Source organism: Podarcis pityusensis (genome assembly GCF_964106645.2).
Source record: "Podarcis pityusensis genome assembly, chromosome: 6".
In the NCBI taxonomy this organism is placed as follows: Eukaryota; Metazoa; Chordata; class Lepidosauria; order Squamata; family Lacertidae; genus Podarcis; species Podarcis pityusensis.
Genome location: NC_138030.1, coordinates 71,591,270 through 71,606,725, shown reverse-complemented (window position 1 = coordinate 71,606,725; position 15,456 = coordinate 71,591,270). Strand labels below are relative to the sequence as shown.

The following is a 15,456-nucleotide window of genomic DNA, read 5'->3' as shown; positions in this document are numbered from 1 at the left end:
CCTTCCAATTGCCCCCATTGCCTTGGACGCATCCCAACTACCATGGCCCTATTGTTTGGTCTTCATTTCCCTTCTGCTCCATTTCTGAGCACAGTTCAAGGTGTTGGCTGTTTTGTGTTGTTTCTGTGGCAGGGAGCATGGTGGCTAGGGTGATTCATTGACTGGGTGGTACGACTAGCCTGCACAGCCCTGGAATCCTGCCCATGCATTCTTTCAAATGTTTGTATATTAGAGGGGGATTGTCATCAGCCTCTTATCACTACCCACTGTATCTGAGATGATGAAGGCACAGAAACATGACCTTGGGTGGGCTCATAGGGGGAAAATGTGGTCCTTTAGGTACCATGCTCCAAGGCAAATCTTTATACAAGCAGATGGTCCATCCTATGTGTCTCATCTTTCCTCCACAGTGGAATTCAAGGCGGCATAAATAAGTTTCTCAGGTGGCTTTTCAAAGAGACGCTGACCAGATTCAGGTCTGCCTCACTTCAGCAAAGTTGTTACAACATGTCCCTAAAGACCCCATCCTGGAACCACGTATGAAACCTTTGGATGTAGCATAGATGTGATCCACGGGATTCATTAAAATGTAGATGCGGCAACATTGGGCCCCTGAAAACAAATCCTCTAAATGTGCAAATTGATTATGCCCACAATTTTGTAAGTATGATCGTTCCCCCCACCCCTTGGGATGGAGCCCTCCGGATTCCAGACAGCAATATTTCCTAAAGCATTTGCTAAATGCACAAATCCACTGCAACAGGAGAATGTAATGCAATTGTATATGACTCATAAATATAATTTAGTTTGGAAATGTCATATAATAATCCCACATAAGGTCTTATTCATCACAAGGCTTCTGCTGTCAAAGCCATGATGGTACTTAGATTATTCTACACATTATTTACACAGAATGGAGTCAGAAGGAGCATTCCATACATGATTCAGAAAGAAAAACAGCCCTTTAAAAGGGGAGGTGTGTCTCTTTCTATATATGTTCATTCTGGAATTGAAGAAAGAAAGAAATGAGGATAAAACTGGGCAAGACAGATTCAGATTGAATTAGAAGTATGCATGGATGAAGGCCGGCTGTTAGATGACTATTTTAAATCCATTCTTGTCCTGTTTATTGGAGGTTTGTCTTTTTATATTTTTTAATGGTGTTTGCTCAGGGCAATTTTAAATAAATTAAATGAAAATGGGTACAAGGGTGGGGTTTTTTTGTCTCATGGAAAATCAGTGGGTGCAAAAGTCTGCCCCCATACCTCTTTTTACGATTTTTATTGTAAAGGCCAGTGGTTGCTGCAAATTAATATTTATCTATTTTATGGTTCTCAGCTGTTTGGCTTGTCTCTGGTTGTCTACCAATATCCAAGTGACCTGCTCGCTCCTAGCAGCCTGGGATTAAAGACTGCTCTTTGGGTCTGGAGCTAAGTAGACACAAAATAAAGTCCAAGTACCAACAGACATGCTGTTGATGATTCAAAAAGCAAGGGGAAATGAGGTAAGGATGAAGACTTGAGATGGCTTGGCAATGTAGGAAAGAAAAGGATGAGAGGTCTATTTCACTTGCACTCATTGAAAGCTTTGTGGGATCCTTAATGCTTGGTGAAATTAGGAATGGAAGGATCCTTCTGCAAATAAATCTGTTCTATATTGCTTATAAATCTGTTCTATATTGTTTCTTTGTTAGCTTGCAATGCTTTCAAAAAAGAAAAATCTGTCCAGAAATCCACATTTAAATATGCATTTCTAACCTAAGTTTTCCACAAAATACACATTTCTAAATGGATTTTCCTTCAAAATATGCATTAAACACACACACACACAGAGCTTTTTGAAGCCACAAGCAGGAGCCAAAATTTGAAGACGTTCAAAATCCAAAGGATAACAACATCCCAATCTCAATGTTCGTTCGAGAAGTGCAGATCAAGTGATTTCATAATAGCAATAATTTGCACCATTTTTGAAAGGGCTCTAGGGTTACATTTCCAAGCCAGATTGTATGGAAGGAGATATTTCCCAAGGTAGGCTGGATGTGCTTGGTAAGGTAGGTGTTTTTAGTGATCCTTTTTTACAGATGAGAAACTGAACCTCTTGATTGCCCAGAGAATTCAAGGAAGAGCAGGAAATGGGATCCAGATGTCCCAAGACTAACACTATTGGCCCACCAAACTAGCTCTCACAAATAGGTACATGCAAGGTGCCCATGCTGTGGACACTTAATGCTTTAAAGGTAAGCAAAAAAAAAAAAAAGGTCTGGTTAAACATGAAATAATGTTTGGCTTTTCTTCCTTTGTCAGGCCTAAGTCGTTCTATTCCAGGACTTGGTTTTCAGGAAGAATTAGACTGATGCACCTCAGAAGCTCACTATCAGGGCATTATGGTCATGGTCCATGGCCTTTCTCTGTCAGTAGGCAGCGTGAGGTGGCTGCCTCAGGTGGCACATGCAGAAGAGGAATGGTGTGGCAGTGTTGTGGGGAAGAACTGTGTGTGCTCTGTGGCCCCTAAATTGGCTAGCTGCCATCAATAAATAATTTTTTATTTATACCCCGCCCTCCCCAGCCAGAGCCGGGCTCAGGGCGGCTAACACCAGTGGAATTAGAATAAAAAAAACACCAATTTAAAATACAGGTTAAAATATACTTTAAAATGCAGCCTCATTTTAATAGTAGCCCATAGATCAAAACCATAAGGGAGGGAAACATAAGGGTCAGACTGAGTCCAAACCAAAGGCCAGGCGGAACAGCTCTGTCTTGCAGGCCCTCTGGAAATATGTCAAGTCCCGCAGGGCCCTAGTCTCTTGTGACAGAGCGTTCCACCAAGTCGGAGCCAGTACTGAAAAGGCCCTGGCCCTAGTTGAGACCAGTCTAACCACCTTGCAACTTGGGACCTCCAAGGTGTTGTCATTTGTGGACCTTAAGGTCCTCTGCGGGGCATACCAGGAGAGGCGGTCCCATAGGTATGTGGGTCCTAGGCGCATAGGGCTTTAAAGGTCAAAACCTTTAAAGGTCAAAACAAGAAGGAAGGGTGCCATCTTGCCCTTCAAGGCAGGCAGCAAAATGTCTCTTGGGCCCACTCAGCAGAACCCACTGTGGCGTTCGTATGGAGACCCCGGTCGTCTCATGGACTATTGAACCGTACACCACTAATCCGCTACCACCAACCAGGTCCTCCCAGGTAAAATCACTTCAGTCTCAGTCAGGTTCTCAATTAATAAAGAAGAGTGTATTTTATTTCAGGCACAAACAAACTTTTTCGGCATTCCAAACGTTGTTGCTCTTTACTTTCTTAGTCTTATTTTCCTCTCTCTATCTCTTCTACCTCCCCACACTCAAGAACCCACTGCCCTAACTGTCTGTCTATTACCAACTGCCTGCCAACTGCTTCTCCAACTGCCTTTCCCAAACAGCCAACCCACTAAAACCAGCCAACTCCCCACCAACAACTCCCCACCAACTCCTTTTATAATCCCATTGACTCCACCCCCCTGGGTCCTGACTGGGCAACCTGTTTAACTATTTCACCTCCAGCATTCTCTCATATCTTAATCGTCACACCCACTGTCTCCCTAGTGTCACTGCATCTATCTGTGCTCACCTTGGATGGAAAACAAGGAAGCTTATCCAACTCTGTTGCTCTGCTAGCACAGCAGACTGCTGCGAAAGAACTTTCCCATCTCTTCCTCTCTCCTGAAGCCCTCCATGCACCCTCAAAATCAACTCCAGACAGGGAAGATTTTGAGGGTATGCAGGGAGAGGAGAGGAAGGGGAAGTGTCACTGTGTAAACAGAACACAGCACATGCAGCATTGGATACGACCCAAGGTTGCTGTGTTCCTGTATGCGTCTGATTGGTTGACTCCAGTGGGGCTTAGAAGATTGCTTAGTTGAGTGTCTCCTCTGAATCCCACTCCAAAAGGGGGAAAGAGTAATTTCATGGGGCATTCTAGAGATAATTTGCTGATGACTGCAAGGCCAGATTAAGTACGCAAGGCCACCCACGGAGAGATTTCCTTTAAAGATGACAATATAATTCCCCTTTCTCTTGCAAAGTTTGAGATGAATTCCAAGAAAAATAAGGAGTGTAGGAACAAGGAGCTATTGAAACAGTATATTATGCTTCTGTGAAGAGTTTTTATGTTGAAATGTCTTCTTTTGATATTTTATTGAGCTCTACTTCTTGTGTCTCTATTTCTCAAGAGCAGAATGCTTGCATTAAGTCACATATCCTGGGCGTAAAAAGAGCTATGGCAGCATTATTCGGCAAATGATGTCCATGAATAAACATTTGACAAAGACTTCTGCCAAGGCTAAAACCACTGGAAGACAGAGGTGCGCGTGTTATCTCGAGAGGCTCAGATCTTCAAAGAACATCTGGCTGTAAGAGAGCCACAACTGTTTCAACCCATCCTGAGCCTGTAGGAGAGGATGAAGTGTACATTCAGCTCATGAGGTAAACACAAAACATACCCTTGTAGATTATATTGTTGTATGGACACAGCAATTAGTTCACTGCATCCAACAAAGGAAGAGCTAAAATTAGACCATTAGCCACAGTGGTACCATACCCTAGTGAACTCAGTGGGGCTTAAACAAATTAGTTATGTTCCTGGCCACAGTAAATTATTCTCCTAAGCCTTTGTCTGAGGACAATGAGACCTTTCTCCCATATTCAATGTTAAAAATATCCTTCTTTATTTGCTTTCAGAGTTCATGCTTAGGAGCATGCATTCAGCCTACAGCAGTCCAGTGAGGAAGGAAGGCACACATAAGCTCTTTCCCCATAAGTGTGGGTGGGCTTCTCTTCAGATCTTTGCCCATTCAGCTTGGAGGTCAGAGGGGGGCTTCTATATGCATTTAGCGGATTGTACATGGAAGCCTCTCTATGACTGGGAATCCTTCTAAGAGTGGACTCTTGGTCTTAGGGATGGGCGATATTGTCCATTTCAGTTTCTCTTCTTTCCAATCTTGAGTTCATCTCTCCACATTCCCATATCAGCTGGCTTAAAACAAAAAAGTCCTCATGGAAATTGATCAGCAGTTGCATTTTTGCGTGCAATTTTTGCAGTGCAATGTTCACACCGAAAACTCAGAGGAAATGCTCCAGTTTTTTAATGTTTTCCGGAAGCCGAACATCCGACGTGGCTTCCGCTTGAGTGCAGGAATCTTCTGCAACCAACTGGAAGTTACACCTTGGTTGTCGAACATTTCAGAAGCCAAATGGGCTTCCAGAACAGATTAGGTTCGACAATCAAGGTTTGACTGTACAGTGGTACCTTGGGTTACATACGCTTCAGGTTACAGGCACTTCAGGTTACAGACTCCGCTAACCCAGAAATACTACCTCGGGTTAAGAACTTTGCTTCAGGATGAGAACAGAAATCATGCAGCGGCGATGTGGCAGCAGCAGGAGGCCCCATTAGCTAAAGTGGTGCTTCAGGTTAAGAACAGTTTCAGGTTAAGAACGGGCCTCCGGAACGAATTAAGTTCTTAACCCGAGGTACCACTGTATGTTATTTCCACTAATATATGCATTTTATGCATGCTTTCCCCTAACATGCACTTTTTGACACATTACTTGGCTTAGGAGCTGCATGGTGAAATTGGGAGAAATGCACATTTCAAAGGATGACTGGGTTTCAGCTCATGCGTTATTTCTGTAAGTACAAAGCTTACCGAAGCCACGCCCACTCACAGCAACCGGATTGGCCCAGGATTCAAATGTTCAGATGGTGGGAAAGTCCGCCAATCGGAGCGGCCGGCCAGGGAATTCCCAGCCGATGGCTGCCTAGCCCCAGCATTGCTCCAGGGGGATCTGAGCTCGCCATGACGAGGCCGCAATAGCCACCCACCCCGTGACTGGGAAAGCAGCCATTGTGTAACAGTGCAATCGTATGTATGTTTCTGGAGAAGCAAGGCCCATTGAGCTGAATGGGACTGGCTCCTAGGTTAGTGAGTAAATGTAGGATTGCAGCTTCAGACTTTCATCTACTGCTGAAACAAAAGTGCCCTTCTAAAGTAACTAGATAAAAAAATCTCAGATTGATATGCTTCACTTTTTCCATCTCTACTAGTGTCTGGGTTTTGCTTCTCTTTCTTTCAACACATTTTTCTTTTTTACTATCAAAACACCTATTATTATTATTATTATTATTATTATTATTATTATTATTATTACAAACATCAAAGGACAACACTGTCCCTAAGTCAGGCATAGGCAAACTCGGCCCTCCAGATGTTTTGAGACTACAATTCCCATCATCTCTAACCACTGGTCCTGTTAGCTAGGGATGATGGGAGTTGTAGTCCCAAAACATCTGGAGGGCCGGGTTTGCCTATGCCTCCCTAAGTATTTGGCTGTGACTCCTGAAGACCTTCTCCCTACCCTGCAGACCCTTTTCCTCCTGGCCTGTGAGGGCAGGACCTTGACTGACTCCAGCTACAAAAGCTGCTGAACAGACCCTTCGGTTGGGATATTGTTTAGGGTGTTTTGTTGGTTGGGGGTTGCTGCTGTTATTGATATTATAATATTGTATCTTTATTTTAGATATGATTATGATTTATGTATGTATGTACTTTTCTGTATATAAGATGAGGTTTTTTTTACTCTCAAATAATGTTAAAAATCGGGGGGTGTCATACACGGATAGTGTATATGCGGGGCGGGCGTTTGGTTGCAGCTGTGAGCAGGAGCTTGTCAGCGGCGATTGGGTGGGTGATTGGTGGCTGCTGCAAGGGCTGCTTAGGATTGGCTGCTGCTGTGGCAATTGTGCATGCGATTGGCAGCTGCTGGTGGTAAGCAGGCAGACGTTTGTTTTCTTCTGCGACGCGTGTGATTGGCAGCATCACGTGAGTGATTTTTGGGGCATCCCTCTCTAAAAAAACCCTCAACAAATCTGGGCAATCTTCCCCACAAAAATTTCAACAACTTTGGCAACCCCCCCCCCCCCATTTTCTTAAATTGGAGTCCCCAAAAGCAGGGGGCATCTTATACACGAAAAAATACGGTATGTATGTATGTATGTATGTATGTACTGTGCTTTACTATTTCCCCTTCACTCCAAAACTGGGTACTCTGAAAGGCTATTACTGTGGTACCTCTGGTTACGAACTTAATTCATTCCAGAGGTCCGTTCTTAACCTGAAACCGTTCTTAACTTGAGGTACCACTTTAGCCAATGGGGCCTCCCTCTGCCGCCACGCTCCCACTGTGTGATTTCTGTTCTTACCCTGATGTAAAGTTCTTAACCCAAGGTACTACTTCTGGGTTAGTGGAGTCTATAACCCGAAGTGTTTGTAACCCGAGGTACCACTTTATTTAGTGAATAGTCGATGCAGAAGAAGGTGGACTCAGAAGGACTAGGAGGAGGTGAATGAAAACTCAATCTCGGCATCTTCTCCCAACATGCCTAACATGCCTAGTTGTAATGAAATTCTACCCCAAAAAAGTTGTAGTTCACATACACAATATATTTATCTGTATGATTTCCATTTTCCCCCCTTGTGTGTTTAAATTGTGCAAGCCAAGCTGAGGCTTTTTCTGAAGAGAGGGGTGGGGGAGACATTCTGGTTGGTTCACAATAGCTAACACACACATTTGAAACAATACGGGAACCAAAAGACGGAAAATTTGTGCTTCTCTATATTTTGTGAGGTGTTTCTCCAACCAAAAAGTGTGTACAAAAATGAAGGACACAATACCATATATGGTTGGGTCAGCATCACTGGGGAGGGGGAATTGCCACATGCAGGAAAGAATAATGATTACAGACTAAGTACCTCACTTGAAACTTCATAGATTACTTAATATATTAACACGAATGGAAACCATAAGATTGTAGCTGTTGTATAAGGGATTATTATCTTGAAGGGAATGTAACTGAAATTATTAAGATTTTGGAAAGCAGAAAATAATAATAATAATAATAATAATAATAATAATAATAATAAAGAGGGAGCCATCAAATCTAGCTGTGAGGAGGCCACTTTAGCTATAATTTGGTATATTAATAATTGGTTTTTAATAATTGTATTAATTGAATAAAATTGGCATTGTTACAATGAGACTGTTATTGGAACGATATTGGAAAGTCAATAAAACTATTTATATTTAAAAAGGGTATACGAAAATGTTTCCTTTAAAATAATGTATGCATACATGAGTGAAAATAACATAAGAATGCATGATATATGGGGAAATTGGTAGCAAAAAAATGTAAATTAGGCAAAAGTGCATACAAAAATGTGTGAGTTAGGAGAAATGTCACTAAAATGCTGATGAATTTTCATGAGACCTTTTTTTAAAACTCACACACATAAACTGATACTGACATGTGGTGAGCTAAAGACTGGTAATCAGAACTGAAGCAAAACTAAAATTGAGATTTGTCCATTCCAAACTGAAGGGCAAAGAAGTACCGATAAGTAAACAATCCACCAAATGGCTTGTTTCTCCTTGGTATTTAATTCTCTGTCGTCTATTGTGGCACAGCTTTTATAATACTGAAATATCAGAGCCCCAATAGGAACGCAACATTACAAAGCCTTTGAGACTAGTTAAAATTCTGTTACATCTTTTGATAAAGTCAGGATATCCATGCTTAGAGAGCACACTTAACATATCATGCAAATACCTGGACTTGCATATTGATATAAGCCTTAAAAGCAATGATAATTGCTCTGCTTTGCAGTGACAAATTGTAGTACAATTAGGGCCCAATCCACCTGAATGAAACACTTTTAGGTCCCATCTATTTCAGCGAGAGGGATGTAAACACACACTTAACTTCAACACTTAAATCAACGAGAAGTGCCGAACTTTGGCTGCATGGTGCCCTCATTGGCTAGCCAAACTTCAACCTAAATTGCTTTCTAACCTCCAAGTACCTTGTCTTTGCTACTTATCATCAGCCAGATCATACTTGGGCTACAAACTTTGACATTTTGAAATAATTTTATTACTTTTACAATTTGGTAAGCATTAAAGTTCCAGCACAGCATGCCTGTTTCTACTTAGGAATATTTTTATCTCTCCTTTAACCAGAACTTTTCAACCTTTCTGTGATCTCTTTATAATTCCCTTTGGAATACATAATTGTGCTCGATCAATTTGTTAAAGGCTTTTGAAGTGTTAAAAAAGCTGCATTAAAATTATTTTCTTTCAGGTTTTATGTTAATGAATATAAGGTGCTATTCAAAGCAAAGTCAGTGTGTCAAGGGAACTTTAACTAAAGTTATTCATACATAAACTAAAAAAGGAAACATCTTTAGTGAAGGAAAATACATTTAATGAGTAAGTGCAGCACACAATTCCTCCTTTCAAAAATGTCAGTTCATATTGAACCTCCATTCTAGATATCTTACAATTACTTTGTCAACAGAAGGTAGAGTCGTGATGGATGATGCATTGGTTCTTGAAACCAAACTTTCTGGGAGTTACTTAGGCTGAAACTAAGTGCTTTTACATTCCAGTCTTATTGATGATAGTGGTTTTATATTTATCACCCTGTCATTTCAGTTGACTGTATCAGCCTCTTCAGTGCAGCAATATGGACACTAATGGAGGTGTGTCCTTAGTTTTCTAAAGGGTCACAGATTCATTCCACTAACACGTTCACAGCACAGTTATAAGCACAGGGGGAAACACGCTTTCCCCCCTCCCCCCCATCTTAAACAGCAGTCTAAAGTTAATAAGGCATATTAGGAAGGAAAGATGCACAAAAACCCTTTCTTACTACTCCTTTCAGGAACACAAAATGGAAATTGAATAGTGACATCAATGGCTACCTCCAGAATTGGCAGCAACGTGATTCTGAATTCCAATTGTTGGGCAGTGACAGCAATTGCTTGTGGGCTTCCTAATGTCATGTGGTTGCCCTCTGTGAGGAAGAGGATACTACACTTGACAGGCCTTTGTCTGATACAGAAGGGCTGATCTTATGTTTTCAGGTTCTTATGCCTCTTCTTGCTCCAATGTATACCACTAAATGTACTGTTCAGCATACCCTTCCAACATTTCTCTGATGAAAATAGGGACACCCTATTCAGTACTACTATTACTACTACTAGTAGTAGTAGTAGTAATTTTATTATTTATACCTGGCCCATCTGACTGGGTTGCCCCAGCCACTCTGGGTGGCTTCCAACATATATAAAAACATAATAAAACATTAAACTTTTTTTTAAAAAAAGTTCCCTATACAGGGCTGCCTTCAAATGTCTTCTAAAGGTTGCAAAGTTACCTATCTCCTTGGCTTGAGGGTCACATAACCCATACCCTCCAACATTTCTCCGATGAAAATAGGGACATCCTAAGGAAAAGCAGGACATTCTAGGATCAAATCAGAAACCAGGATGGCTTCTGTAAATCCGAGACTGTCCCTGGAAAATAGGGACACTTGGAGGGTCTATTTCAGGCCTTCAGGTGGTCTCTGGGCTGGATCCAGGCCTAGTCATGTTTAAAGGAGGTCCACTTACTTCCCGTTGATTTTGGTAGGTCTCCTCTAAGTGACTAAATCTGGATCAAACCCATAGATCAGCTCTAAGCTGGAGGCTTGTTAATCCAACTCATTGTGTTCTGGAAAAGCATATAGAACAGTCTAAGGAGAACAGTACACAGGTTGAGGCTAGACCACATGTTTAAATGCGTCTGTATTTAAAAACTGAAGAACCAAAGATCCTTCTAGGAAACTAGTGTGTCAGGTTGGTCTAGAACTTTTCTCCCTGCATGCTTTCATAGGATCAAAGGAAAATACCTTATACCGAGTCAGACCTTTGGTCTCTCCAGCTCAGTATTGTCTCCATGGATTGGCAATGCCCCTCCAGGCTCTTTGGAGAAGGGGTCTTTCTCAGTCCTAACTCCATACAAAACAGCTGCTCTGTCACTGAGCTACAGCCCTTCCCACAGACAGAGATTTGGATCACCCCACACAGATATTTGATTCTCCCACTCACATTGTGAAATAGCACAAGGCCATACACGGAAGATGCATGAGTTGAGTTTGAAAACAAAAAAACTCTGAAAATGGCTGTGGGAAGCTGGCAATTTCAGCAAAGAAATCGTGGTGGGGCAGGGGAAGGAACAAGCTGCTTAGTTATTTCTGCTCCTGTCCTTTTCTGCTCCAAAGTGCCCACCTCTAATTGTTTTTTCTCCCAATAGGGGGAAGGATACTTATCCCTATTTCCCACACCTCATCCCGTGAATCACTTCTCCCACATTTTGACTGGGAAAATAGCAAGAGAGGGTTGAGCATCCCTTCTCTTTGATGTGCTTCCTTTTCTGATCATAGTCTTTGATGCTGCCTTTTAGCTTAGAAAGAAGACAGTTTGTGCATATCTTGTCCATTATTTTGCCTGATCCACAGGTTGTTGCAGGGACACACAATTGCTGGCAATCTTGTTTTAGCCAATTCCTAAGAGGGGACTTGTCTCTTAGCAGCAGACCACTCTGCAACTAGCTATTTTCAAATCCCCTTTGCAAAATAATGTGTTCAACTGGTGTGAGGAAGGGTTGCAGGTGGGTTGTAACCTGTAGGTCTTAACTGTATGTGTGTGTGTTTTCTAAAACTCGCATTTGCCACAAAGCTTTTTTCTAGACCAAGTTGAGTAATACATTCCTTTCCCATGATACCTGACGAAGACTTCTGTGAAGGCTTCAAAGCCTGCCTGATGCTTTGCTCCTGGGATTTGGGCCAACAAATGCCATCGCTTTCCCCCTTTCCCGTCTCACCCTCTGGGGCCATTGTGGCAGCGACTGTCTCTGGCCTCCCTCTGGCAGCGCTCCCTGTCTCTGCAGCCAAATGCGCTCCTTTCATCTTTCAGTAATATAATGGCACTGTTTTGCAACCTGCCCTGTAAATAGGTGGAATTCTACCAGGACCTTGGCTAGCCCAGGATCAGATTGCAACACTTATTTATAAGAAATTCTGTCAAGAATCAATAATAGTCTTGGGTCTCAAGTTCCTTCTTTAATAATACTTTGATATGATTTGTCACAAGCTAGCCCAGAGTCTCCACCAGATTTTATTACTTAGCTTGCAGCACAGTGTCTCATCTTTGAGTCATGAGATCAGCCATGGGGAGACCTTTAAAAAGCTATATTCTTTACTCTTTGGTTATTACAGAAAGTCTATATTACTCAATAATATCTTTTATAAGGTGTGCTGTCACATCTTCACATAGATGTTTAACCTCGATGTAGATATAGTGAATGCCCGGGGGCCATCCGAGTGACACGGACATTGTCTTTCATGATTGGATGCCAGATGTATCAACAATAATAATAACAACAACAACAAAAGTTAGGCCTTATTTTCGCAGCTTGGTATTTCTGACTGGGATTTCATACCAACTGTCAACAGCAACTAAGATTTTATTTAGAGTGCAAGGGTGTAACATTTTTATTACTTGGAAATATGTCAGGCTTCTCTACAAGTAATTTAGACTCATTTCCACTGCAATACTGCTTCCTTAGGTTGCTAGTGTATATCTCAATAAACAGAATTCTCCTTCGCCACTAGCATACTTTGGCTCCCCATATATATAAGAGCTCACTCCAGATCTATAATTCAAGTAGTTACGGCGGATGCCAGGACTGGCTCCAGGTTTGGTTTTCAGCGTTGTAGGCTGGAGATTGTTGACTTAAGGTACAATAATTCAGTTTTCGACTTAAGCTTCATGTGCCTTCGGAAAATATATAGATACATATAATTAGGGTAGTCTCAGCCTCGTTCGTTCACGCGTTCCAAACCTTTTTCTTAAGAGAGAACTGAACTCTTTATAAATGCAGTGATTGCTTCTAGTACAATTAAAAGAATCACGATTTAGGTAATTTCTTACATCTTCGACATGAAGCAAATTACTGGAATACCACCTCGATTCCCCCCCCCCTTCTCTAATTTTGCCTTTCTTCACCTTGTGCCCCCTCATAGGAACTGCTCACCTCTGTTCTCTCCCCTTCATCTCTCTGCCCCAACCATCAGAGATGATAGAAGAATCAGAGGAAGGCACAGTGTTTGTCCAAGGAGTTTTGTGCTGTGCTCAATGTTCAGGTGCTATCTGTATATGGGAAGGTTTTTGAATCCACGTACAATCCCTGGAAACATGTAAGTTGGCATTATCCCAGAACACTAGAACACACTTATGCACATATTGTCTATTTCATCTTCACAGCTCAAAGGCTCTGTGATACTTTGAGGCAGGATAAGAGATACTCCACCTCTGGAAAAACTGGTTGTGCCCCCCAACACCCCTTCTAAACATCACATCCCTGATTCATCTCCTTGCAACAGCCACAGGAGGCAACCCCACCCACCTAACTTATGGGAAACGTCGTAGCAAGTAATGTCCTGTTTCCTGAGAGGAGAAAGGAAGAACCTGCACACAGAGGCTTGTAGGGAAAGACTACCTATGGCCGCCCTGATGCCTACCAGATTTTTTGGTCTACAACTCCTATCAACCCCAGCATGATGTGATCGAGCTACCTGATGGGAGTTGTAGTTCAAAACATCTGGGGAGTACCAGATTAGTGAAGGCTGTATTGTGGAAAATCTCTAGATGGGAAAAAAGCAGATGAGAGAAGAAGATGCTACCTGCATAAAAAATAAGCCATGTACCACTTATCTCTGGATATAGTGGAAACTCCTTTGAAGGTCCTGCTTCATAGAGGCAAAGGCTGCCCACTGCCTTCCAGGCTCTCTCTAAAATCCAAAGCCTGGACATGTTGGAGGGGCAGAGGAAACAAAGAAGAGGAGATGGCAGAGAAATCTTGTAGAGATCCCACAGGAGTCTGGGCAAACACTGTGAGAACAGGATAGTGGGTTAGATGGGCCATTGGCCTGATCCAGTAGGTTTGTCTTATGTTCTCAAGAGTAAATCCCCAAGAGATTCCCAGTTGCAGACTTCCTGGTCCAAATTTCAACCCAGCAATAAAAAGGATTGAGAGTAACTGAATAAACTCAGAATCCACAACTCTTTTTTTTGGATTGGTTCTTCATGTTTCCATTATTACAAGGAAAGAGGAAGAACCATAGGAGTTTCCTTTCACCAGGGCAGTTGCCACAATGAAGATTCATTTTGAACTGTTGGCCCAAATATTTCACAGGTGTAGCTCCTCTGCTTCCCTGCTTTCCCTATGGAGGCAGAGCCAGCACCAGACACCTGTACAAATAAACTTTCTCCATTATACTACACCTCCCATCTTCAATGACCAATGGTCATGCTGGCTGGAGCTGATGGGAGTTGGAACTGGAGAACAATGAGGGGCACAAATTCCGTAGTCCTGCCTTAGCCCCTGATTCCTCAGATTATTCTGGGCTGGCCAAGGGATCTCCTTTCTTTTTTAGAACTAGTAATGAACTAGACTTCTCAGAGTCTGCACAGATGGTGGCTTCAGAGTCATATCTGGATCAGCTTCTAACAACTTTCAGAAGTGTAGTATAAATTGGAGAGAGCTGCGCGTTTAAGTAAAGGAGGGCCAGGAGACTTAATCTGGAAAGGAATTTGTCCTCTCAGCAGAGCAAGCTACTTTATTTTTCCTAGTATAATGACATCTTGGTTTTTCTGTTTCAACTTGAGATGTACGAAGCTGACAATATGTGGGCAAAGGTAAAACATATTAGAAAACAGGGTTCTCTGCAAAGTAGATTTCCATTCAGCCCATGTCAAGGATGAACATATAAAGCAGAAATCTTAAATATCCATTTTGATTATCATGAAGGCTCTGTAGCCTGTATAGCTTTTGTGTGCATTTCTGGGATATGGGCCTTGGTACAAAAGTTCCATTTAAGAATATGATGTTATAGAAAAGATCTGTGGTATCAAAGGTGGCAGAAGGTGAATACTGAAGGATTCTGTGAATCTGAAAGGATTCCTTTGTTTGGATTGTTCATAAGACTGGGTTTCTGGCAAGCGATGTTGCAGTCTGGTTTATCGGTGAAGTGAAACTGTAGGCTTTTATTGATGCATCAGCTGATTTGACAGAGCTGTTTAACTGGGGGTGGGGTGGGGGCAAGAAGGGAAAATCACAACTGTACAGTTTCACAAGGACTCTTCCATGTGTGTCCCTTCCACAGCAGAAGGATGAGTAAACATATTAAGGAAGTGCATTATTTTGAGATTTGGTACAAACATCTATGGAAAATAAAACAATCAATGGATGAATTGAATTCTCCTGGTTTTTGGTTTGAATCTTGCTAGATCAGATCCCTGAAATGTCTACAGATGGCCATTTATCAAGTCTCTGTAAGACTGTAATATTATAACCATCCTCATAAAAGTAACTAAGCACCTTTAGCTTCTAGATTGACAATGTTCAGCTACATCCAAGATGGTGGTGATTAGTGCTATTTTTCTAGAAAAAGAGGTGCTGGAACTCACCACGAACACCTCCCTTGTTCTCTTATAATGGCAATGGTGCCCACCTGGGAGGTGCCAGAACTGAGTTCTGGCTGAAAAAT

The 15,456-nt window shown here is 42.0% G+C and overlaps 1 long non-coding RNA gene across 1 annotated transcript; it reads left to right on the top strand.

Annotated features, from left to right (window-relative positions):
* Nucleotides 1-3,152: 3,152 nt before the first annotated feature.
* LOC308478815 lies at nt 3,153-13,335 on the top strand. The gene is made up of 3 exons (XR_013987307.1): nt 3,153-3,887; nt 4,207-4,454; nt 13,172-13,335. It is a non-coding gene; the product is annotated as an uncharacterized lncRNA (long non-coding RNA).
* Nucleotides 13,336-15,456: the final 2,121 nt, after the last annotated feature.